Source organism: Lathamus discolor, chromosome 1 (assembly GCF_037157495.1).
Source record: "Lathamus discolor isolate bLatDis1 chromosome 1, bLatDis1.hap1, whole genome shotgun sequence".
In the NCBI taxonomy this organism is placed as follows: domain Eukaryota; kingdom Metazoa; phylum Chordata; class Aves; order Psittaciformes; family Psittacidae; genus Lathamus; species Lathamus discolor.
Window position 1 is genome coordinate 51,420,529 of NC_088884.1, and position 20,792 is coordinate 51,441,320.

The 20,792-nt window shown below is 41.3% G+C and overlaps 1 long non-coding RNA gene across 1 annotated transcript; it reads right to left on the reverse strand.

The window, feature by feature from the left end:
- Window positions 1-3,083: 3,083 nt before the first annotated feature.
- Window positions 3,084-4,698, reverse strand: LOC136007135 (uncharacterized). Its single transcript, XR_010609493.1, has 3 exons — window positions 4,632-4,698; window positions 4,092-4,141; window positions 3,084-3,669 (listed from the first exon to the last, which is right to left on the reverse strand). It is a non-coding gene; the product is annotated as an uncharacterized LOC136007135 (long non-coding RNA).
- Between the last annotated feature and the right edge of the window lie 16,094 nt (window positions 4,699-20,792).

Here is a 20,792-nt window from a genome sequence, read left to right on the forward strand (position 1 = left end):
ACTTCTTGGCTATGTTTGATGTTAGATGGTTGAATATTTCATACAAAATTGTGACTGCATTTGCAAAGTGGCAAAACCAACTTTTAAAGAATTTCGATTTCCAGGTTATACACAAAAGCTGATTGAGATTTCATTAATAAAGTTAGCATCTATGTGGAAAGAAGTCAATCTTCAATGAGCCATACATTTTGTACTGAAGTACACGTAAAAATATCCTTATTATCTTTACAGTGTTATTATTAGATGCCCCTTTGATTCACATTCACAAATACATGCAATGCAAGTTATTTTACTTAAGATTTTTACTTGTTATGTGACTATTGTGCAAATTACAGACACGCCCCTGCCCCAACACTTTTCCTTATGTATGTCTCTCTGGAGAGACACACTATTAGAATTTCTAATTCAGGACATATTGTTGTGTACCTCCAGAAGATTCATATTCTAGTCATGTTTTTATTGGATGCAGCCTTGATGCTGCGCACTGTATCAAAAAATATTTTGTATTTTGATGTCCTGATGGTGGCAGTAAGAGATTTTACAACAGAAAACAACAATCTAGTCATAAACTGCCTCATTATGTCTTCAACAGGAGAAGCTGCCTAACACATTGTACCATTAGTTGTTTTGTTCTCTCCATTTGAACACAACTCAAGTGACACATTCTTATTTACACACATCAGATAAATAACCAGGAATCATGAGCTCTTCACAAAGCACTGATAGAAGTAAGCAATTGCCTGAAGCACAGAAATTTCCCTCTGTAAAGTTTTCTTTAGAGGAGAAAGGAAAAAGTCTAAAGGAAGAGGAAAGACAGACAGGGGGACCCCTATCCATGCCCTTCAGATAGCACAATACACCACACACCAGCTGTCTCCATTAGCATTTCATTACCTGTATCAGTTACTCATCCTGCTCCTCCTTGAAGAACAAAAGGAGGTTGTACCCATGATGATCAGAGGCTGTCCATTGGTGGCAGCGGACAAGTGTCACCATATATGATTTGTGTAGGAGGCAGGAGCAAACCTGCTGTTCTCTGGCACTGAACACATGCTCTCCCAATGTTCCCACCTGCCTCACAGTTTGCTGCTGCTGGGTGGTGTGAAAACAAGACCTTTTTTGCCTATCTCCCCTTGCTGTGTGCTCTATGCTCTGGCGCGCCGTCTAACTTCGTTCACTTGACCCCGCATCCACTGGGTACACGAGATAGCAGGGATGTCCATAGCCTGGACTTAGCCAGCACTGGCTGGCTGGGGTGGGCATCCCCAGCAGCACCAGCCTCACTTGGAGATGGGAGAGGAGACACACCAGGTCCTTCACCATGAAGGAGGGGCAGCAAGGTTGGCTCTGAGCTGTGCTGATGACCATGGCAGTGTGAGGATCACAGGTAGCAAGGGGCACCACAGCTAGCCATGGTGAGCGCCTGGGGTCCTTATATGCCACCAGCAGAGGCAAATGCCCTCTTGGTCCTGCATACCTTACAGTACCAATGTGTTCATAACACAACTGGAGAAGGACTTGAAAAGATAAAAAAGCAGGGAAGCAGAGGTACAAACATGACACAGAGGGACACAAGTGAGTAGGTGCACAGTCCCCACCTCTGCTGCCTTCATTTGTCTTGCAGCTTACACAATGGCCATGCTAACAAGGAGTGATTAATGAGAGACTTAAGCAGCTCACTGAGTCTGCCAAGCTTTTTGTCCTTAAAAATTAACATCAGTAATTAAAAGTGATAATAGGGCTGTAAGAGACATTGGAAAGCTAAGAAAAAAAAAAAATAAATCCACTGAACTGCCAGAGACTCCTTAAAAATTATGTCACAGGAAATGAATGCCTTGAAATGAAGCAGAATGGATATATTCACTACCCATATTGCAGAGGCAGACTCTGCTGCATGGATCCTTGGGAAAAGAAGTTGCAAATGCCAACAGCCTCACCCTTATCCTCCACTTACCCTGGTATAAAGAGGGAGAAGCTCCACAGGGAGCTCAGGGAGCTAAACCCACTCTAAAACTGATTTGCATGAGACCCAAATCACCTCATTTTGTGCCCGACCCAGGATAGTGAGCTGAGACTGATAAAACTGTTGCCATAGCTCTTGTTAAAAAACTGAGATCATACTGAAAATTAAACAAAAAAATTGTAGTAGGACCTTAATAACTAGAACATGCACCAGCTAGTATTTCACAGACTGAAATCACAGACCTATATCAGAAAATGAATTTGGAGCATTAAAAATTTATAAAGCATTTTGAGTCCCTAGAAAGATCATTACTAGGCAACATGTTGCTGTAGTTCCCGTCACAAGGCTCTGAGACGGTACAGAGCCAGCTTCTCATCAGCCCAGCTCCTTCCATGCTTGCAATGCAGAAAAGGGAGTCTACTGAACACTTCAGTGCCATAAAGTGCCTTTGTGCAAGATCTTCTCCACTGCGGGGAGCATCAAGTCAGCAGGAGTATGTTGAGGCATGCTGAGGACTGAAGTCTCCAGTTATCAGCATCCCTCAGGTTGAACCATAGCTGTGTTATTTCTCACATTTGCTAGTCAGTGTAGCTTTGACCCTTCCCCTCTGTTTAGCACTCTCCCCCTCTATTTAGCAGTTTGAATCTGATGCAAAAAGCCCCATGGGAAATACTTCAAATAAACAGGTTTCATAAACATTCTTTGACTCTAAAATTGCTTAGTATTTCATAGGTACTGCTACTGACTACCTTCAGTGCGACTGCCCTTTTTATGGTGCATGCAGTTTTCTCATTTACTGCTGGGTGGTTCTGTGGCAAAAGCACTCAAGGGGCTCACAGTCTCCTCGAGGCTCTGCCTTTCTCTTTCAACCATAACACTGAATGTGACACTTCATCTGCGATAGCTTCTGTAGTTTCAAATAGAGAAAATGATGCACTGCCTCTCAGAAGTATCAAAAAGCTCCATTCCTCATATTTATGAAGTGCTTTCAGTTTTCAAGAGAAGGTGTAATGTGCTGTAAATACAAATTATTAGTAGTTATTACTCATGTAAATAAAAGAGAATTTTTATTTGGCAGGTCTCTGGTGAAGTGGAACAGTCATGTCAATTATGTGCTGTGTTAGTAACAGATGGGTGAGAGAAAAACCAAGACTGAAAACTGTTGTGACTGCTATCAAATCTATACACAAATGTATTGTAAGAGGTCAGTGTTAGGACTAAGGCTCTGTTAAAAGTTAGATGGGATTTACTAGGCTGTTGCTCTCTCAACAAGATTTATCACCAAAAAGCTGTTTTATTTCTTATGTCCTTATATCCATTGCTTTATATTGTGTCAGTTGTTTAAAATATTTGTGTGCATTCAGGAGCAGCAATTTCATCTCTCTAGCAGAAAAATGTTGCATCTGGCAGTGGCTCTGGGCCAATAATACACAGGATGTTAAAGGGGCCCTGTGATCAGTGTTCCTCTGCCCTGGCAATCTGGATTATGTTTTTGTAAATTTATTTGGTCATGACACTCATGAAAATGACAAATTAACATCAATAAGTAGGAGCTAACATGGTCTCAGCATATCCTGGGTAATCTTTGCCATAGCTCTTCTGCTCAGCTCAGTCCTGATCCTCTGGGCTCTTTCCTTTCTCCAGGTTACATTCCTCTCAAGACTGACAGTGGCGGTGTACCATGTATGCTACAGATGCGGAGAGAACTGAAGGAGAATGACAGACTTTGAGAATGACAAAATTTGAGACTAGCATGAAACCCAAGTTCCCATAATGTGAGGAATATGAAATAATGTCAGTAGTAACTGACCAACAATTGAGATTTTTGTTGAAGCCTTGAGTATTTAAGAATATATTTAGCTACATTCTTACTTTGCAATGCATTCTTATGTTAGTTTAACCTCTTTCATTCACACAATCCTATTGATTGTTTATGCTTTAAGTGAGTAGTTACTTTTGAATGTGACTATAAGATGTGGTCCTTAGATGGAGAGAGTGTTAGTGGTTGAAGACTGATACAAGAAGGTAAAACAATGCTGTTTAAACCTGCAGTACTAATTTCACACACACAAACATAGCACTTCAATCTTTTAAAGTGTTTTTTTAACCACTTTAAAAAGTGACTCACTTATGCACTCAGGAAGATAGTATTAGTCATCCTCGTGGATTTTGGCAATACTGTAAGAAACCAACAAAAATTTAGCATATAAACCAAAAACATTGCAAGCTATCCTCATTCTACATTTCACTAACATATCTCAAGTATGACCCAGGAGGGAGGCAGGCAAACATGAAGTTGCCTCAGTGAAGCAATTTACATGAACAAATCATTACCTTACAGTGTGTAAGTCCAGATAACACTCATGTAACTAACCTGAGGAAAACAGTCACTTGTCCACTTGAGAACTGTTCAGTAGGTCAGAGCAAGAGAGATCAATAGAATCAACTTTCACCTGCATTTTCACCATGAGAGCTTGTAGGAAATTAAGTAGAATTTGATAATACTATAATACCATACTACCATTTAATTGCATGGTAATATATCATATAAAGCATTCCCCAAAGGTTAGCCTGTTAGTTCATTTGGTTAATTGAACATTTAGCACTTCCTCCCCTGTCTCCCTACCCTCTGCTCCCTACTCTCTGAAAGAAAAATAAATCAATTTACCCATTATCAGCTCCTGCCATAGAATAATTCATTCTCCAGTGTCAGTATTCAAGTGTCCTTATCTGTTTGAAAGAAAGCCCAACAAAACAATAAAAGGATGAAAGAGAGAAATATTTTTTAAAGGAAATCACAAGCTAAAAACCATAACATTTGCAGAGACCAGTACATTTGAAATTTTAACATTATTGTCCATTTCTGTGACAAGCTAAACAAATCCATCACATCCAAGCATTGCCACTGACCCCTCTCAGACTCACCTTCACTCTGCAATTGCTGTTCCAGTTGTTTTAATGGGCAGGGCGATTGGCTTAATCACATCCACTTTCCCAGCAGATAGGGAAGGAGGAAGGCAGCCTGGCAGCATGCTTCCAATGTGGGGGCATTGTTGCCTTCTCTTGTCTAGGTGCAAGCCCACTCTATGGTGTGCCCCAGCAGTGGTGATGGCCTGCGTCCCAGCTCTGCACTCCTGCTGGCGCACCTCTAGACTACCCACAGCCATGGATGCCACGTGCTGCTGCTTCCCCAGGAGCAGGTTTGAATGCCTTCAACCTAATCCTCCTAGTTAGTTAACAGTTAACTAGGTGCTCTACTCCAGGACTGGAATTTCAAAAATGAAAATTTTAGTGAAGTCAGGCTCACACCATTTTCCTGTTAGAAGAATAGTAAAGTTAGAAGAAATGAGGATTCATACAGATGTGTTTCACCAAACACTTCCCTTTTCTGCTTCAGAAATGACACCCAAACAATTTTTAAGGCTTTTTCTTGCTTATCTCAGATTTCCAGATGTTTGATAGCTGTAGTTCATTGTACACCATTATTTCAGAGCTGGGACTAATAGAAGATTTGACCATATTTGTAGATTTTGACCTTACTATTAGCAGATTGCCTCTTAAGCCTTGTAAGAATGGTCATATGGAAATCAGGTGGAAAAAAGAAAACTGCAAAAATTAACTCAACACCATAATAGTTTACAAATTGCTAAGAAATATAAGCCCTCTAAACAACGTCCACTGCTTTTTGTAACTCAGAACGCTCAACTGGCAGTAGGCAGCAGGCCCTGGAGTTACAAAGTATTTCTAAAATGCGATCTGGGATTTTGACTCAAATTTCTGCCTGCATAGCATTAAAAGTCTCATAAAATGGCACAGAGTGGAGGACCCCACACAGAGGAAGCACGGCCAAAGCTGTTGAAGTGCTTGTTGCAGGTGGAAAGATGGGAGAGTTGTGCAAGCTTCACAGAGAACAAAAGCTGTCTGATTTCATAGGAGAGCACTGGTCCAGTTAGCAAGTACAGACAGTCTGGCTTATGAAAAAGACATTGCTGTGTTGCTCCAGCAGTGGCTCAAGCTGTGAACAGCAGCACTGTTTTTATTTTTCCTTGAAAGACCACAGTATATCCTTGCTGAAATGTAAAATTCTGTTGTAGCTTAGTCTTGGCCTCTCTTGGGAGCCTCAAGACAAGACAAATATGACTACTCTGTCCATACAAGGCAGAGCAAACACATGCAACTGAGAAATTGGAAGCTTTTCTTCCTGACCTTGAGGAGGAAACACCAAGCTCCTTTGTGCTGGTTTTCAGTTTTCACAGTGGGTCATTCACATCACAAAGTCCTCCTGTGGGAATCCCACCCAGCTGTGACCCATTCCAGGTGACTCCAGAGAGGGGAGAGGAAGGAGTTACCAGCATCATCATTAAGGTTGCTGATGAAAGAGCTTGTGACATCAGGTCCAGGTGCCTCCCTCCGATAAGGCAGGAGAAATAGCAGTCTCAGAAAGAAAGACTGTCTGTTCTCTTCCTCTCCTCGGCAACAGGACTAAGCTTCAGAACATGCAATGAGATATTACTACTTCAGACTCCCTAGTATATGCCTAAAATGCTACTAAAGAAATGTTGACTTGCAGAAATGAGATTTGCTGTTGGTTTCCACTCACAAAGCCTGCAGCTGTTCCCATCTCTTCTGTGAGTAAGGGGCATGGTTTAATCTAGATCTGTTGATTTTCTCTTATTGGTAATAACATTGCTACTCCAAGAGGGTGCAAATGTTAAAGTAAGGTGCTGTGATGGACAGAAAGGAGTGACCTGTCTCAGGGAGCACCTTCCTATCTTAAGACCTGGAATTGGACTTTACTTTTGTTGGTGACTGGTGCTGAGACAAGCATCAGTGTGATGTGGCTAAACTACCCCAGTCAGCAAGCAAAGAACAAGCAAGCAAAATTATTGTACTGAAGGGAGCTTTTTCCCATTGTACAAGTACAGGTACACCACCAGCAAATTGCAGCTACTAGATGAGTTGCTGATACTAAAGATGCTCTGACACTGTGTCCAGAAGTCCAGCTTGCAGGCTGTTACATTCTGCAGGATGCAGCTGGGTGGAGGTGACCTGGAAGAGGTCATTCACCAGCATGACAAGTGCACCTGACTCTGCACCATGATCTGGCTGATAGAAATCCAGTGGTGGGCAAGATGTGCTGGAGCCTGTGTTTTGCTACTGGCAGACCTCTTGATGGCAAAGCCATTTCACAGGCAACTGTAAACTTTTCTGAATGAAAGGGTATTTAATGTTCTCATTCTGTCTAGGTTCTTTTATCTGTGCAAATTGTGATTTTATTTTGTTTTTTCTAATGGACAGAGATAAAATCTAATCAGAAGTGGCCTATTGCTATATTTGTTATCTTGTTGGAATAAAATTTAGACCTCCAGAAGGTAACAGCCAATAAATATCATTACCTCTTTCATGGGAGGAAAGTACTCAGAAGTAAGAGGAAGAAATACGTAGACTAAACTAAAGCTGATGACTGAAAGAAAAGAAATACTAAACAGATGGAGCATACCAATGTTTAGATGTGTTGGCTGATTATTAGAACCAAGGGTTCTCTGATATGAAAATGTCAGATTGAAAGGTTTGTAAATTGCTGTTTAAAGGGGCTGTTTCTTCTGTGCTGTGATGAACAGAATGCTGAGTAAACACCGCCTTGTGTCAAAAACGAAAATATGCAGTCACTTGAAGAGTTGCATAATTTCTGTGTATCAGCATCATAGGATCAATAAAAAGAAGAGATGTAGGAGTACAGGTGAATAGAAAACACAGCAGAAAGATCTAGATGTGTTACAAAAAGTCAGACAAACCGACAATGTGCAGCTGCTGAGAAGAGGTCATACCAACAGTTAGGGGGACCGAACTGCTTTCTCATTTGAGATGAAGATCCAGTCACAGAGCCAATGGGTGCTAACATGACTGCTACCCTCACCTAATTAACTTAGTGACTCAGGAAAAGTTCCAGTTACCTTCAGCTGGGTCACCTGCCAAGAGGCTACACTGCTGCAGACACTCACACACACAATTATAATGTGGAAGAGAAAAAAAGCTTGTTGAATTTGACGCTTTGGCAGGCCAGTTGTTCTGCTACTGTAAGGACATGAATTCCTTGCATGCCAGGTTATTATTCTAACGTTCTGCAGGAGGTGAATTATTCAGGATTAGGAAACATAAACTACTGAGCAATTTTGCAGGTCTGAGTGCCTCTTCACAGTTATAATGTCCTAATCATTCTTTAAAATCTACTGTAGGGAGGGTCACTGAATGCTGTGTCTAATCTAAAATGGCCCATATGAATGTTTCCTGTAGCTTGAAAACAAAATAAGGAGGAGAAAAGAAAAAACAACTAAAAACCAAAACCCCAAGAGGACAAAGAGAAAACCAGGAGCTATTTGGTTTGATTGTGTTCTTAATGAACCTTTCAATTGCTACTTTTGACAATCACTTCATGAGGAAAAAGTAAAATGGGGAAATGAGAGAGATTCTCTCATGCTTATTTCTAATATGTCTTACTGTCTCAAAATACTGAGGATTCAGACACCTATTCTACAGGATAGATGTCCTATAAAATACAAATGATAATGTCTTTGTAGCAGAAGAGTTTAAGCCAAAACCTATTTAAGGTCAATAAAAACTCCTGGTACTTCCAATGGGCTTTGTTTGGGTCAGGAGCAAAGTAAGTGATGGGCATCTACAGGGTCTTTGCTCCCTGCCCAGCTCTACCACAGGGGTCCCAAATGACCCCACCAACTAGTTTACAGCTTATGCCTCAGTTTCCCTACTTCTCTGCGTCTTCTGAAGTGCCTGCCCAAAGGCATAATCAGGCTTAATGGCTCACAAAGTGATTGAAAAAAATCTTAGAAAGTGCTATATGACTACAAGGTATTCCTGGTACCCAGCAAATATTTTCTTTTATGGCTGGTTAAACACTTAATGTTTAAGATACGAGGGGCTGGTGAACACAAGTGTTAATAGCAGGTTCCTGTAGATTAGGTTTTCTGCTGTGGGTCTACTTTGAACTTCATTCCCGTGTTTATTTAGCTGTGTGTATGTGTGTGCATGGCCCTGCATGCAGCAAAAGGCCAGGAGGCCTGAGCCCCTCCCTGAGGAAGCTCGGACAGAGGATCTGTGCAAATGTGCTTCCTCTTCCTTTCACTCCCCAGCCCTAAGGTCAAAGGATCTGGAAAATCCTCCTCCACCCTGTGACTTGATCTGACGATTGTAAGAGAACCTCGGTTCCCCCGCGCCTTCCGCTCCCCACCCTTCCCTCTTGCAGCCCGGTAACCCTTTAAAGCCTTCTCCAGATTGATGCCTGTCAATCCTGGCCTCGGAGGACGGACACGGCGGTGCTGGTGCTTGTGTTTTTACAAGCTGAGCAGCCCTGGCCGTCCCAGGTGGTAGGCTTTCCGTGACCCTCATGGGCCAAGGCAACGTGTGAAAACAGTGTCTCAAAGATTTTTCAGGAGCATTGCTTCCTGCTCCCAGACAGACAAGAGTCAAGACTGGAAAACGCACCAATTATTAACTCAGTTGAAAAGAGTTAACTGCTTTTTTATTTATTTCCCCCTTTTTTTTTTTTCATTCTTAATCTCAGTTGTTTGGACTCGTCAGACAAGTCAGGAATTCCTGCCTTTGGCTTCCAGCTCAGCTGCGGCGTGAGGGGCCCCATGGCGGCTGGCGGCACCGTGGCTGGTGCGGGTGGCCAGCACAGGCGGGGGCACTGGGGCTGCGAGGAGGCTGGGTCAGGGGTGCTGATTTGGGTGGAGCTCTCCCACTGAGGTGCTTTCCCACAGGTGCTGGTACTACCCTGAAACAACTGCTTTGAAGACTCTTAGAAAGCGCCCGGGGATCTCCAGGTGGAAATCACAGGGAAAGGGACAGTTGGCCAGAGGAGTGTCTGCATGCCCACAGTGTGTGTCCAAGATGGATGCCAGGCAAAACCATGAGCAGCCTCTGCACCTTTTTACCACCTGCATCCCTGTCCACTGCCCCGCTGCTGCAGTGCAGAGGGGTGGCAGCTGCATTTCAGCTCAGGGAATCACAGAATCATAGAATAGTTAGGGTTGGAAAGGACGTTAAGATCATCCAGTTCCAGCCCCCCTGCCATGGGCAGGGACACCTCACACTAAACCATCTCACTCAAGGCTTCGTCCAACCTGGCCTTGAGCACCACCAGGGATGGAGCATTCACCACTTCTTTGGGTGACCTGTTCCGGTGCCTCACCACCCTTACAGTAAAGAGCTTCTTCCCTCACATCTAACCTGAACTTCCCCCATTTATGTTTGAACCCATTACCCCTTGTCTTAGCACTACAGTCCCTGATGAAGACAAGGTGAAGGCCCCTTTGCCCCATGCTATGCAGCCACAGCATGGCCCACCCCACCTTGGAGGAATTGTGCATTAGCCTTCTTTGGGCTGGAGATGTCTGAGGGAAACCCACTTCCCCCTGCCGAAGCAACCGTAATTTGAGTTGTTTTCATACACCTGCTGGCTCCTGAGCCTTTTAGTCACATTGGGATCTAGAAAGTGACTTTTTCCTTTCAATGGAAAGCACAATTTCCACAAAGAGCTGAGGCTCTGTGACAGACACCCCAGCCACTGGCAGACAGTACAAGCACAGACACAAAACACGTTCCAGCCCAGAGGCCTGCACTGTAGTTCAAGATGGTGACTGCCCCCCTCAAACAGTGGCCATAGACTCGCTGAGGAGAGTGAGGCTGACTCACAGCCCAGCATACGCATTCCTGCCACCCAAAGCTCTGAGCACCATGGGGCTTTTGGACTGCAAATACCCCAGTGCTTGTCCTTGGCTGCCATATTTAATGCAATTCCCGTAAAATAGGGTGCCCAGCTTCCTGGTGGAGGGAGGCACACAGGAGCCCCGCTCACACCACAGCCCGCGGGGCCTCGCCTCCTCGCCCCTGTCCCCTGGAGATGTGGCCTCACATCCCTCCTCATAGCTGCCTGTCTGCAGGAAGAGACCTCGCAGCAGCAACGTGATCACTGGCTGCTGGTTCAGGTCGCAGATTTGCCCCTGTCACCTGCATGGCCAGGGTGGCTCTGCCCGCCCTTGCAGCAGCCGGGATTGCAAGAGGGTTGCTGGAGACGGCATGGTATGGTGTGCCTCCGATGACAGCCTTTGCACCTTCTTGTCTCCTTTCAGTTAGAGGACCATACCCCTTTAGGATGGGATAAGGAAGGTGGCAGTGTCCCACCTCCTGCTCCTATTTGTGGGTGGACAGTTGACCCAGCATTTCCCAGAGATGCTCTTCCAGACTGAAAGTACACCCTCAAACCTGGTTATTTCATGTTAATCTAAATGATTTTTAATCTAAATTATTTTTAAGGAACCATTTATTAACATTTGTTGCTTTTGTACACAGTGAAATTTCCGGTGGTGTGTGTAGACTTGGCCTCCTTAAAAGAAGCAGAAGGTACTCCCCAAAGACCAAATGCAATGTGCGCCTCCATTTCTCCACTCAGTCTAGACAGAGCAAACATTTTACGTTCTATCAGTGTTTGTGGTCTGTAATTAAGGCAGCTGAGACAGATACAGGTTAGTCTAGTTCTTCTGTAGAGTGATTTATTATGGACAGGCAGGCCAGGGACTGCACACTGCAGCAATACATCTGACCCACAGAATAAGTGCTTTCTAATATTAGCATTGACTCAGGCAAATTACACAGAGATGCCTGCATAATTATGCCTCTTTGAAAGGCCTTTCAGTAAACATATATACATATAAAGTGCCTTTCAGTTACAGAACTCAGTGTTTAGGGTCTTACTCCACTCCATTTACACGAAGGTGCTATTACTCTTCCTTGGAAGTGAAACTATACAGGGATTCAGCCCAGGGAAAACCACAGGTGTTTGTGTCCTGCAACAAACATTTCTGGGTGCTACACTAGCATTTGTAGAGGTAAGCACAAAATGAGTTACCATGGGGCCACAAACCTAGCTATAAATATATGCACAAATTTCATGTTTCCTGAAGCAGGAACTGCTATTTATTGTGTACAGCACCTGACAGACACAATGCAGTCTTGACCTGGTTAGGGTTCCTGTGCTGTCCTGCAGTGAAATGGTACATAAAATAGCAATCATGATATTTTCTCCTTTCCTTCTGCTCAGTGTTATTCCTAGGGTTTATGTTTAGAGGGTCTAATTAGCTAACTTGCTACTGAATGAAGAGGCTTTAGGAGAAGGTATGGCTTTGCCATTTTATGAATCCTGTCGACTTCAAAACAGGGCATAGGTTTCTTGAAATTCTGTGAGAAACCAACCCATGTTTTTTACAATAGTAATGAATTCTGTGCAGTGCAAAAGGTCATGTAAAAAGCAGCAGGAGGACAGGATGCTGGGATAAAACACTAAGCAGATTGACTCCCTGAATTAACATTATTTGTCCTTTTCTTTTACTCTCCCTGGGACTTTGTGGAATAACAGCATCTTGTGCTAGACAAAGGAAATGAAAGAGCATTAAGTACAGGTATACTGCAAACACAGTAGGCAAAATATTGGGACATTTCTAAAGAAATCAAACAAAAGAACGCAATGATGAATGAAGATTTAAGTGGAAACACACATTTCACCTTATCAGCAACTTTACATTTTATTCATTGTCAAATGTACTGGGAAGATATTAAGTGGACAATTATATGTAAAAGCTGTCAAATATGGTCAACAAGAATGAAATCACACGAAAAACTTGTGTGCATCTACCCATGCAAGTATGAAGTAAGGTTATTATAGCTGCCTATATATTTCCGGATTCTTAAGAGACTGGACTAAATTCTTCTCTGCCACAATTTCATCACAATCTTCAGACATTTATTAAGCTCATGTTTGCCTGGAGTAAGTGCCTGAAAATCTAAGCTCCAATAACACTTCAGTCCATGTATGAAAGATGTATGAAAGCTTGGTTTAATAAATATAAGGGTAACAAATTCAAATGTCTGAGATGTTTGGAGAAAGTTTTAATTAAAGACAAGTTTAACTCACTGCAGCAGATAATTATTTGCACCAGGTGCTTGACTCACTAAGAAAAATCTATGGCAAGGCATAAGATGTCATGACATAGACTTTGAAAACCTTACTGAGTTCATGAGAAAGGCCTATATGCAATTTGTTGCTTTGCTTTACTAGCTGGACACTTCTGACTCTGCACTAAGCTGCCTCAGGCCAGAAGGAGCACTGGGACAGGCTGGCAGTGAGACTTCCTCCCCAGGTCCTTGTCCCCTCAGTGGTGGGAGTAACTTGTCTCACTGTCCAGCTGTACCGTCTGGCCACTGCAAGTGGGGGTCAGAGCCATTCCCTGCCTTTCCTTGTCCTTCCGCACACCAGGGAGATGTGTAAAGCACAGCCCTAATATCCCTGCCCATTCTTCTCTGTTAGCCTCCTCCTCCACAGGACTATTTCTAATTTCTTGCCTTGCTGTCGCACTTGCTGTGCACACCCATTCATCCTCAGGTTCCTGTGGGATAAAAGGAGGATAAGTTACCTGATTTCTATTTCAGGCAAGAGTTTCAGAGCCCTTTCCTCTCCTGAGTCCCCATAATCCTGCAGGGCTCTACAAGGATAAGCCTTTTCAGAAGAGTGGAAGCAGAGAAGACTCCCATAGCAACAGCCCTCCTTCCTTCTACCTTTTTGTACCTCTTTGCATGAATCCTCTGGATTTTCATCTGCAGAATGGAAAAAGATAAGCTTTGTCCCTTTCCTTTCCAACAGGCATTGGAAGGTTACCAAGAGGGCTGGGAGGCATAAAAAGAATAAATACAAAGGAAAAAGAGAAAAAGCTGCAAGATAGAGAAATATATATATAAAAGGAAGAAAATGAGGAAATGATTAAGAGTGAAGAAGAAGGTCCAGAAAAGAAATGATGATCTCAAGTATCTGTGTATCTGAGGCTTCCACTTCCATGCTAATGTGCACTTCCTAGACTGATGTAATTGTTCAGGAGCATTTAGTGCACAGAAACACTAATTCCAACCAGAACCCGTTGAAAGGATCACAGAACCCTCATCTTTTATGAAATGTGCTGAAATAGCTATATCCAAACTGTGGTTCCAGGGAACGGGGAGAAAAAGTCAGAACAGTGTGGTGGACTAGAACATGCTTCCACATTCTGCTTGGGATTGCTCCCCAACTACCTCCTATTGGGATAATTTAAAACTTTAAAGATCTATGACCAGTACATGCAAATCATGCCCTCCTTTGCTTTTTCTTTATCATCTTCCTCCTAACCTTCCTCTTAGCTCTTTGGGTCAAAAGGGCATAACTTCCTGTCTGCCTCCTAAAACCTTAGCCTTATTTATTTTGAAACAAGAATGAGCTGAAAATTAATTTTATTTTTCAGATAGTTGAACATGAATTTGAATTAAATAGGAACAGGATTTGAGTGCTTTCATAAAAAAAAAAAAAAAAAGGCAAGCAAAGTGCAGTATTCCTTCAGAATACTTGCAAAAAAGAAACAGATGTGAAGGAAATCTAAACGTGAATATTAAATAAAATCCAGACCTGTAAAACTTATTTTTTTTTGGCAGAGAAAGCCAGATTTATTGATGTGTGCTCAAAATATGAAAACAGCGTATATTAAAAAGTGAAAAATAAGGTGAAAATACAGTATCATAGGCATGAAAAAAAATCAATAAAAACAACAAAGTGAGCAAGGATTTGCAGAAGCCAGAAAACACTGACATGACTTGAAGAGAGCAAACAAAATAATCCTAACTAGCCAAAGGAAATCTCTGCATCATAGGTGAAAAAAAATTAGAGGTGACTTCGAAAAATTACCTTTTATCTTCATCAAGAATTTCCTTGCTGAATTCTGGCCCTAACGAGGCTGTACTATTATCTGCTATCATCATAGTACTTAAAAGGATGATTGTTTATTTCTTATGAATTGGAGAATAAGGCTACTTTGAAGTTTCCAGATACTAGCATCACATACACCCTACCACAGTGTGTGGGTTTTTTCCAAGCTGAAAGGTTCAGAAAACTGTACAACTGATCTGCTAAGCATAAGATTCATCTCAATGAGATCTATGAGTTGATCAATATAACAAGTATAACATCAGCTGTTTTTTTCTCACTATTTTAAGGAATAACAAAATAAAAGTCACACCTGAAAACCCACACAGAAAAAAAGTGGGGTTAGAGGCTTCATCCTTATCTGTTGAATACTTATCACACACAGCTACAGTCCTTATTCCCACTAGAAAATTAACCTTCATTCTCAGTGAACTTTGATGTTCAAAATACAGGCTCCCTCAAAAAATACCAAGTGTGTATCTGACTATAACCAGGGGTTTGGTTGTTACCCATTTTTCTTCTTCAGAATTTTAAGACATGTAAGATGTTACACACACAGGTACGGATTCTAATTCTTCAGTGCATTTGGCAATACAAGGTCTTTCTGAAGCTTCTTAGGCAATGATGACAGCCCAAAGTAGCCATTTCTAAGCTTTGTCAGATCCTACCTAACAGACCAATAATTCTCTGGAACCTCTAATGTTGGACCCAGTAGTGAACCGTAATCTCATATAGCAACACAATAAGTACAGAACAACCCTGTGCATAAGCATCAGTGTTAGAGAACACACAGCATTTCTGTTGGGTGTATAAGCTCACAGCTACAGTTGAGGGTATAACTGCTGATTTGGGATACTAGTGTGTATATAGTGTAAGCTGTTAGATATAGCAGAACACAGTTCAAATCCTCTCCCCTCCTCTCCCCTCCTCTCCTCTCCTCTCCTCTCCTCTCCTCTCCTCTCCTCTCCTCTCCTCTCCTCTCCTCTCCTCTCCTCTCCTCTCCTCTCCTCTCCTCTCCTCTCCTCTCCTCTCCTCTCCTCTCCTCTCCTCTCCTCTCCTCTCCTCTCCTCTCCTCTCCTCTCCTCTCCTCTCTTCTTTAATGAATGTGCTCTTTGCTTTACAGCTCTTCAGTGTAGAACTTGTTCATGCTGCATACAAAAACCCCAGAAATAACAGATTTAAATTATTTTTGTGTCCTTTCCATCTTTGGTATTTTCTCTTCTATACTCTGGAAGAATCCCATTCTTATGTCACAGACAGCTGACTCTGTCATCTCCAGACAGTGTGAGTCTTGCTTGAAGTCACTCAAATAGCATATACCTGTTACAGTGACAGGATGATTGATACCTTACCAGCAGAGATTGCCCTACCCTTTCTAAGCAATTTAATTGAAAAGGTTAGCAGACAATGCCAGAAGCCTGAACTTTCACACCTGAGTTTCCACTCCCTCCTCATGTAAGTACAAATACATTTTTTCCAGGCAAATGACCTCCCTTTTTCTCCAGACCTGAGAAGGGTGACAATTCAGTAATTTGCAGACCACTGCAAGATAATATTCTCTTACAGATATAAAATATTCTCCTAGTTCAGCAAAGATCTTGGAACAGTTGAGTAAGTTCTCCATTCCTGAAGCAAAGAACCATTATCAATTACTGCTCATCACTTCCCGGCACCCTTGCCATGGGACCCATAACGTCTCAGTTCCCTCTTTCATCCCACTCAACAGTTACACAGAACTTTAAAGAAAAGTGATGAAACAACATGCATCTTGGAAAAAAGGCACCAACTTTGTTTTGATAGAGCTCCATGGAAATTAAGCTGTTTTGTGAGCAGAACAACTTATTAAAAAGGACTGAAATGCCACAGTTCCAGACTTCCTATTTGCGTAGAGGTCTCTAAGCTGCCAGACCTACCTTAAAAGAAGCTGGCAAAGCTGCAGTGAGGCAAGTCAGAGGTGATTCGTGCTGGGAGAAAGACAGGCACCATAAAAGTTGCTGTTTCTTCTACTATACCACACATCCACAAGGGCATCTGTTTCTAGATTATTAAATTAATCTTTAGCCTGTGATTCATTTTTGTTTCTTCACAAACTCCCTTGACAGCTGTTCTGCTCAACTGAGGAAAGCATTAGGTCCCAAAGGAATGTTTTTGCATGCGGGAGAGAAACGGAAGTGGGGACTGTGGAACCTGGAAAGGCAGATGCAGCCCTGTTCCAAATACAGCTTACTGCCATGTTTCAGTGATGTGGCTCTTGAGTGCATGGAGGTCTTGTAGATCATGCTAATTGGGGAAGTACAGGGAAGAGGAAGGAAACCCCTTCAGCACCATGGTAAATGCCCAACTTGGTAACCTCCCACAGGAGACACAAGTCATGATCTGGCTTCACTGTTTTCAGAATTACGCAGAGCACTCATCTTTTTGCCATACTTTTACATCAGTCAAATCCTCACAGAAACACTCATATAGATTTTTTTTTTTTTTAATTTAATCAGATTATGAAACAGTTTTTTCTGGGGTTAAGAAATAATTGTTTGGAGTTTCTTGGAATGAGGTTAAGTGAACAAAGACATCTGAAAATGAAGGCTCTGAAATAGTTGCTAAACTTTCAAGAGGTTGTTCTTTACCTTCAGTAAAAAGTCTTCCACTAGCACATTCCCTGTTCACTGGCAGGGAGGTTGGAACTAGATGATCTTTAAGGTCCCTTCCAACCAAACTGTTCTATGATTCTATGAAAAATGCACTAATGTAAGCATTAAACGAAACCAACCACCTGCATGTCTCGTATCTCCATTTTAACTAATGCTGGTTTGGGTACATATAGGTTTCTGCTTGTCCTAGAGGAAAGTTTACAGTCCTAGAGGACAGTTTACAGCCTTATGCATGCACGTAATTGGGGAAACTAGTTCAGAAAGCCACTGGTTCAAAACTGTCTGGCTGTGCAATGAGAGAACCCTCTGGAGACTGAAGCAAGCTCTTCACCAAGATACTTGTTTATATTTTTTTTCCTCTATAAAACTCAGCTAAGACTGTCTTATCTAATATAGCTGATCAGAAATGTAACTGATAAATTAGTCTAAAGTACACATTTCTTTTGTTTTCGTCGAGTTTTCACCTTGGTTTTAATAAATGTTGTTCTTGTTAAGATCACTAGCACTCTCAATTTTACAATGATGCTCTCAAGGAAAGAAGACTCCTGTAAGCTATAAGGGAAGATATTTTAAAAGTTTGCACTGCTTTTGAGGTTAATTCAGAGAGTAGAACACAGTTATCTATACCTTCTGAAATGTGGTTTCATGAGGCTCTGATAGGTAATCAAGAGAACCAGAAGGACCAAAGTAGAAAGATACAACCATGTAGAAGCAGGTTGAATACTATTATCTGTAACTGGCGTAACACTGACCTGCAAGACAGTCCAATCTTTCCTAGTAGCATCTTGTGTGTGTTGGACAAGAAGAGAAGAGTTTATATCTCTGTGAAGCTGTGGAAAACAACAATTTGCTCCAGAAAGGAAGAGATGATAAAGTCTGGCTTCAGAATGGTTTTACATTTTTTGGTGCCTGATAAGAGCAAACTCCAGTTGACTCTAATCACATTTTTAAGGCATTTATCATCATGTGGACTCACTTGTGTCCATGGTTTGTAGAGCTCAATTACCCTTCCTCCTGATGTAGCACTAGTATTCCAAGAGCTGATTTTCCCAGAATTTTCATAGAATTTAGAGTAATGTTGGTTGGACTTTTGAGAGTATTTCTGTCAATTTGGCTGAAATGGGAAGGCTGGGTTACCTGCTATCAGGGAGAACTGGCAGACACCACACAAACACATCAAAGTGTGTAAGTACGTCTACAGTTGCACAGATATAGCTTCTCTCACCTCCGCTCACATAGTGTGTGATGACAAGACTCATTTCTGTAAAAAAATGAGCTAAAGTTTTTTCTGCCTCTTTGAAATCGGGAAGCCAATATTTATTTCTGAAACATCAACAAATGTCTGAAATTGTCCATAATTAACCCAATAAAAGTTCAGAGGAACACCAATGATTTGACTACATTTCTGTTAATTTAGACATGAGGGAGCCTGGGCAGAACTAGAATTGGAGTCAAACCCATCACCACAAAAGCAAAATGCTCCATCACAAACATAAATGTTTGTTACATGCAAAAGTGTATTTACCACTGCTAACTGTGATCTTGGAATTTGCCTAAAAGAGTGCACTCTCATCTCAATTTTCAGCATCACTGTAGCAGTTTTAAACGCAGGGGATTTTCTTAGGGACCATTCCTTGCCTTGTGTTAGCCTTGTGCTAAGTTACTTATTATTAAAGAAATAATTTTTATAGAATTAAAGTCAGACAAGAACATTACAATATAAATAAGTATGATAAAATGAAGGTTAAATTTACATATAATTCTTAATCAGTTTAGTAATCAGCAAAGGCACAAATTTTAAATAATGAATTTTGCTGGCTACATCCTTATTTTGTTCTTCATACTATTTATTTCCTACAAGACAGAACATTTCCCCTTATTCTGTTTGCCTGTTGTATTTAGCGCAAGAAGAAAGATATACAAGCCAATAAAATATATACATTGTCAGGAAAGGTGAGGGGAAAATAAAAGACTGACAACTCTAAGAGACTTTTAACTCAGCAGATCTCACTCTTACAGAGGGAGGAGTTTTGTTCTGTAAATGTAAATTTTAAAACATCTACTTCATATTATTTGGTAAGTATTTCAACAAATTGTCTGAAACATCTGCATATTTTTAAGTCTCTGCCTTTTTGCATTATTTCAATTTTACAGCCCTGTGGATAACTTATTATTTGACATACAGAAACCTCATTTGAAATGAATAATCAGTTTGTTTTCTGACCTCCCTGTCTACCAGACTACAGAATAATGCTCTTCCATTTTGACCACCATCATGCTTTGTTGCTATTGCTGAGGAAGAACTGCTAAATGATCTGAATGAGAAACATACATATATACATTTGCATTTAGATGTGTGTAGGCTTCCAACATACAGAGTTAAGTACAATGGTAAAAGCTTACACTGACTTCTCAGGAAAATGGTCCATTAACATTAACTAAGCTTTTAAAGCCCTGTTCCTTTATTTTATTGTAAGTATTGACTTTTAGAATGAATTAAAGCTGGAACTCAGATCAAAGGTCCTTACTGATTTCCTTATTTATTACTATGAGTTAAGAAATTCCCGTACAATTCCCACAAAGATGCAGACAGAGTCTGGACAGACAGACAAGTGAAAAGTGGGAGCTAATGAATGTTGCTCTAGTGTCAGACAGGTAAAGCACTCCCCTCTTCCTGTTAATTCAGTCGAAACAATGAAGAGAAAAACCCAACCCACTCTTGTCTTGTTTGGCTTAGACATGAACCCTTGATAAGACTCTGGAAAACAAGAAACTTTGTGGTAGACTTTAGCTACCTTTGACTGAGAAACTTGTATGTCATAAAAATGTAAAAATAGTGGTGTACTTCTGCAACCAATGTAGTCAGCTCGATATATTGTAGATAACAGAAAATTACTGAGATAAAGAATAATATAACATTTTAAATTGAATATTACATGCTTTTCATTTCTCTACAGAAAGGATATCCCAGCAGGAAGGAGAAAGGTGGAGCACAATCCCTGTAGCATTTCTTGTTCTGCATTGTACAAAACTTTGTAGGGACACAGGAAGAGGATACGGAAGTTTCTACAGGAAAACAGAAAAGTTCAAACGTAAACAGAATCCAAAAAATTTATCATCAGCTTATAACATTTCCTTTTAAAATGTTTAAAGACACTTATGTTACAGCCTAGTTTACTACACATTATTATGTGTATGTAGTGTATGTAGTATTATGTGTATTATGTGTATGTAGTTTTGCAATTTCTCTAGCAATATCTCAAAGCCATTCTTAACATGAATTATGCAAGTTATATTACATGGAGCAACATAAGAAATCATCTGTTTGGCGTAGCATCCTCCTTTTAACAGAATGAGCAAGTGTCAGACTAACAAGTTGATACTG